Source organism: Prinia subflava, chromosome 23, assembly GCF_021018805.1.
Source record: "Prinia subflava isolate CZ2003 ecotype Zambia chromosome 23, Cam_Psub_1.2, whole genome shotgun sequence".
NCBI lineage: Eukaryota > Metazoa > Chordata > Aves > Passeriformes > Cisticolidae > Prinia > Prinia subflava.
In genome coordinates this window covers 6,873,633-6,879,632 of record NC_086269.1, presented here as the reverse complement: position 1 = coordinate 6,879,632, position 6,000 = coordinate 6,873,633, and positions in this window count along the sequence as shown.

Genomic DNA, 6,000 nt, shown 5'->3' with positions numbered 1-6,000 from the left:
AGGCGGGGAATGGTGCTATCAGAGGAGCCTGAAACCCGATGACATTCCAGGGAACCATGCAGAGCTACATGACCAAATTTAGTCCGAAGCATTTCGCCTTTTAAAGGCAATGGGCCAACCCAGTGAGAAAACAGGGAAAAATGCATCAGCCGGCAGGCCGGGGATGGGGGGTGGAGGAGGCAGCCCCAGCCCGTGCCATGCGGGCTGGGGGTCTGCTAAAGTGGGCAGCGTGGCTACGAGGGGATGGGGGAGCCTCTGCTGTGACAGTGACAGCTCTTGGCTACAATCGGCCAGGAAGCACCTGCCTCAGAGGACGTTTTCCTCTTTATCCAGCTGCAGTGTGGACTCGGTGCCGTTAGCCGAGGCGCTCAGCCCCTCGGGAAAGAGCTGGAGGTGGTGGCGTTGAGGCAGACTGGTTCCATCGAGGGATGGAGGCGGCAGGTAGCGAATGCTCCCAGCTCTGCTGACCTGACTCCCCGGAGACTGTCAGAGCTTCCACCGACCCTCAGACCCTGAGGGGCTGTTCCTGCAGCTGCTCTTCCTCACACATTCCCACTTCCCCTCGCCAAGCCCCAAAGACATCCCTTCTGCACAGATGGAATTCCTGAGTCTCCCCTGCTCCTGGTCCAGGCAGTGACCTAAGCCTGGGCTTTGGCTGGCAGCACCAACTTTCCATTTCCCTAATCCATATAGAAGCTTTACTGGCACATGGGCGTTCTCCCACAGGGGCAGGAGACAGGCTTTTCTCTCCAAGTTTCCATGCAGCTTTACCCCATGTCCAGCATGTTGTATCCGTTTGTTATCCTGCTAGTTTCATCTTGGTTTTCTTCATCCTTTATCATCCTTCTAATATTTACTGCCTGCTCCCAGGCCTCTCTCTGCTTACCCAGGCAAGGAGCCCTTTGGTGTTTTATGACAAAACAAGCTCCCCTAGGATTTTCCTCAGCCTAATCACCTCCTCCACCTGTCTTCTTGGCCCTGCACACAGGCACCAGGTGCTCCAGGTGAGTCTCCTAGTGCTGTGTGTAACAAACTAGACATTCCCCATCCTGACAGGAAATGCACATTCTTAGTGCATTCCAGATTTTCCTTTATCTCCAGCGCTGCAGTGCCCAGGTCCTGCTCATATCATTCCTATGATTCACCAGCACAACTGAGATTTTTTCCAGATTGTAGAAGAAACTGTTGGGTTTAGTTTCCAAGTGCACAAACTTAAACATTGCCGTGGTGGATTCCATCCCCATCACTTCTGTTTTCCTGATCCTGTAACCCTGGTCTTGGTGCTCACTTGCACTGGAAAGGACACAGCCACTCTCTTCCCCAGCTGGCCCCAGACACAGAATCATGAAATGGTTTGAGTTGGAAAGGACCTTAAAGTTCACCATGTTCCATCCCCCTGCCATGGCAGGGACACCTTCCACTGTCCCAGGCTGCTCCAAGCCCCATACAGCCTGGCCTTGGACACTTCCAGGGATCCAGGGGCAGACACAGCTGCTCTGGACAACATGTGCCAAGGCCTCACCACCCTCGCAGTGCCTCGCAGTTTCCTCCCACTACCCCATCTAACACTGCCCTCTGGAAGTGGGAAAACATTCCCCCTTGTCCTGTCACTCCAGTTTGTGATGCAAAGTTCCTTTCCAATTTCCTTGACTCTCCTTCCCCAGCACTGCCACAGCTGTGACAGTGCTGAGGGCAACAGAAACCACAGTGAATTTAGCATTTGGTGTCCATTTGGTGCCATCTTTGCCTGAAGAAGCCAAATGGATCTCTTATTTGTTCCACCTTAATACAGCCCGGAATCTCTCTAAGGTCCTGTCTGGTCACTTTTCAGGATACAAGGCTGAAAATGTTTTAACACTGTGTGTTTTGGAAGAGAAATTTGAGTTACAGAATCTGGAAGTGGAAGAAATTAACTGAGAGGAGGGTGGACATACGTGGATGTCAGGTTCTTCTCCCAGGGAACAAGAGGCAGGACAAAAGGAAATGGCCTCAAGTTGCACCAGCAGAGGTTTAGGTTGGATATTGGGAAAATTTCTTCCCTGAAAGGGTTGCTCAGTCCTGGCACAGCTGCCCAGGGCAGTGGTGGAGTCCCCATCCCTGGAGGAATTTACTGGGTTAGTGGTAGTTCTGGGGCTTAATAGTTGGACTTAATGATTTTAGAAGGCTTTTCAAACCTATACGAGTTCATAATGCTATCCTATAAATAGCATTATGGATAGCATGTCCAACTCTCCAGTATTTCTACAGTTCTGTTGTGCTCAGTAATCAAGTGTCTATAAGAGGTGAGCAACAAACTGGAAGCTCATTTCCCAACTGGAAAGCACACAACAAAAATGTAGTGAGGAATCACATCTTTGTGTCTGCTTCTTGGAACAATCCAAGCATTCCCAGGTGTGCCACCCGTGACTCCAGGGACAGGACATGTAGACAGCCCCAGGGACAATCTGCAGTGCTAAGCCAGAGAAAGAATCCTTCTACTTAAAAGGGAAGTCTGGAATTTTTGCTGTCCGCCTTTCCTTTGTAGTAAATCATTTGCAAACTTTCCCATGTTGTAAACTGGTTTTCAACAGAATATAATCACTATCAACACCTTGACAAAATCTCTCTTTTGTCATTCCTGAGCCTTGATTCTTGTGATGAGAAGTAGCACACACCAAATTCCCAAAGAAGCTGTGAATATGGCCTGGGAGACTCCAAGCTTCTCCTGAAGTATCACCCATCCTTTCCTGATCCAGGAGTCCACAACTGCTGTGCGCTCCTCCCCTGTGCTGCAGAGCCAGGCAGAGCTAGCACAGAGTATAATTTTGGGGGAAAATATTCCCACATTAGCAGAAAATCTGGGAGAGAAGCAGGGGACACCCCAAACTTGTCATGGTTTAGAGTGGTTTAGACTAAATCACTAGTCTCACTGTGATTTATCTTGGCCATCACACAGCCATTTTTAATTGGGATATTGGCACAGTTCTGTTAGGCCATAGTCCACAGGGTTCTTGGGGCTGTAGAAAGAAAACAGTAGAAAGAAATTTTGTGTTTTCACCCCAGAATAAGAGGAGCTCTGGATATGTTTGCACTGACTGGTCCTTCATGGGCTACCAACAACTGGGCCTGGGATGTGTTTGGAGACCCTCAGGCCATGCTCTGGAGCTGGTTCCAGCCACCACAGTGTGGAATAGTGAAGTACAGAATCCCAGAATTGTTGGAGTTGGAAGGGACCTCATCAGTCTGGAAATCATTCAGTCTGATCCCGTTGCCCAGGTTGGGTCACCTGGTGACACAGGAACACTTCCAGGTGGGTTTGGAGTATCTCCAGAGAAGGAGACTTCACAGCCTCCCTGGGCAGGGTTCCAGTGCTCTGCCCTCCTCCATGCAAAGACGTTCTTCCTCATGTTGAGGTGGAACTTCTTGGAGTTTAGTTTATGGCCGTTGTTTCTTATTCTGTCACTGAGCACCAATGAAAAGAGTCTGGCACTATCCTCTGACACCCCTTGGAGATATTTGTCTGGATTGATGGGATCCCCTCTCAGTGTTCTCTGGACTAACCAGGCCCAGCTCCTGCAGTCTCTCCTCATCAGAGAGATAGTCTAGTCCAAGCCCTGTGTGGTTTAGAGCAGTGGGATGTGGTGTGGCTTGGCACACAGGAGCTCTTGGCAGCTCTGAGTCCCTCAGTCCTGGATTTATTGGGATCCCATCTCCATAGCAAACACCACCTCGAGGGCACTAATGGGTATTTCCAAACCATTGGCTTGGAAGCACCACAACAAGCCATTAGAGAGGAGGGACAGAGACAGAGGCAGACTAAGCAGCTTTTCCAGGCATATTTACAAACTCTGGCAGAGCTGAGAAATCTTTCCATACCCCCACCTCTCTCATTGCCATCTAGGACCATCCATCTGCCTTTATTCTTCCCTATTAGTTGATAAAGGACAGCTGAACTTTGGCTGGATTCCTTTAGCCTGTTTTCTTTCCCTTTCCTTCAGAGCTTGCAGGAAGAGAGGTCAAAACCTGATCTTTTTATAATTTTCTAAGCTGTTTGCTGAAGACTGACATTTCCCTGCTTAGCCACAACCGGCGGTGGGTGTCTTGTTGATTTATTAAAATACGAATATCTATCAAATATCAATATCCAACTGTGACGGACAAAAAACTCTCTAACAGCTAAAGTTAGAAAGTGCATGTTTAAATGGGATAGCTCCCTAATGCACACTGCAAAGATCACAGGTAATTACAAAGCCTTTATTTACAAAAAATGTTGAATACACAAAATACAAATGCATATTCATGCCCCTGACATTTCCTCTTCTCTGCTTCGTATGCTAATTGACACAAAGGCTATTAAGCATGCGTAGTTTGTTCCCTGAAATGGGTCGGTGGTCCTTTTGTGAGGAGTGGTCACTAAAAGGAGGAAGTAAAATGAGTCTTCCTCGTTCTAAACTTCCAACCTTTTCAGTGCAGGTGTGATTGATGGATGGTAGAACTCCCTGTTTCCTGTTTTCCAGGACTATTTCAGTGGGTTTCTGGAAACAGGAGGTCTTGTGTTATACTGTTGTATTGTGTTTGACAAGCAATGAGTTATTAGATCTGGGGTAGCTTATCTTAAATCCGGTTTCTTTTAACCATCCTCTAACTTTTAACTGATTTCAGCAAAGCTTATATCTTCATTTTTGCTAAATCAGCAACATCTATTGTTAACTATAACCTTAGCTTTTCTCAAAGCTTCAAAATTAGTGTCTCATTGTGGCCAGTGAGAGAAATCGCTTCTCTCCCAAACCCAATGCCAAAACCTCCTCTCCAGAGACATGTTCACATGACAGCAAGAGTGGAGAAGACTACACGTTTTGGGAAACGAACCAAACCCTGGCTGTGGGGAAACTCAGAAATCCCAGAAAGCCTTTGATATCTTCCCTGAGCCTGCCCTTGGGTGATGCTGAAGCTCCTGTACCTCATGGACTCACCATGTTCTACCAGCTCTCCCACAGCTTGTGAAAGGTGGGGCCAGAATGACCATTTGGCCTGATTTAATTAACCTACCACTCATTAAGGGAAAGGATAAGGACTACAGCAAAGAACCACCTTGAAAAGGGTTGGATCAGTCACAAAATAATGGGATTGCTGAGTTTGGAAAAGCCCTCTAAGTTCCCCCAGCACTGCCAAAGCCACCACAAACCCATGTCCCCAAGTGCCACATCCATATGTTTTTTAAAACCCCCCAGGGATGGTGATTACACCACTGCCCCGGGCAGCTGTGCCAGGGCCTGACCAACCTTTCCAGGAAGAAATTTTTCCCACTATCCAAAGTGAACCTCCCTGTCACAGATGACATGAAAAGAACCACACGAGGACACGCAGGTGTGCAGAGCAGGAAAAGGGACGAGTTTCTTTACAAAACTCAATTTTATACATTTCTTATGGGGCTTGTGGATTGGATGATGGAATTCCACCCCTCAAACCACATTGGTAAAGCCAACTGTCAATCAACTTTCTCCGCCCACCTAAAAATAGGTAAACAATGGAAGAGTTAGCGAAACATGGCCATTGTTTATAGTACAAACTGTGAGAAAGTAAAAATTCTGACACCAATATTGTGATAAATGTAGTGGGTTAATTCGTGGTTTTATGGATTATAATATGCTAAAATCATGTTTTGGGTAAATGCAAACTGGAAATATGTTATGTAGAATATAACCTCAATTCCAGCCAGCCACGGAAGGAACTGACGAATTCCAAGGCAGGCAACACCCAGAAACCACCATTTAGGAGGACACAATGAAATGTCAGGAACTGGAGACACTGTCATTGGCATCAGAAAGGAGGACACATTAAGATAAGCAATCAGTTCTCCTCCCGAAAGCAGCAGAACCATCAGAGCTTCACCATCTCGCTGATCTCCGGAAGAGAACGCCTGTCCATTCAAAAAATTTCTGTCTTCCATTCACCCACCAGAGAAAGAAATTAACACTTCTTCCTCCCATAGGAAACCTCATTCAGCAGTTCTACGACAGC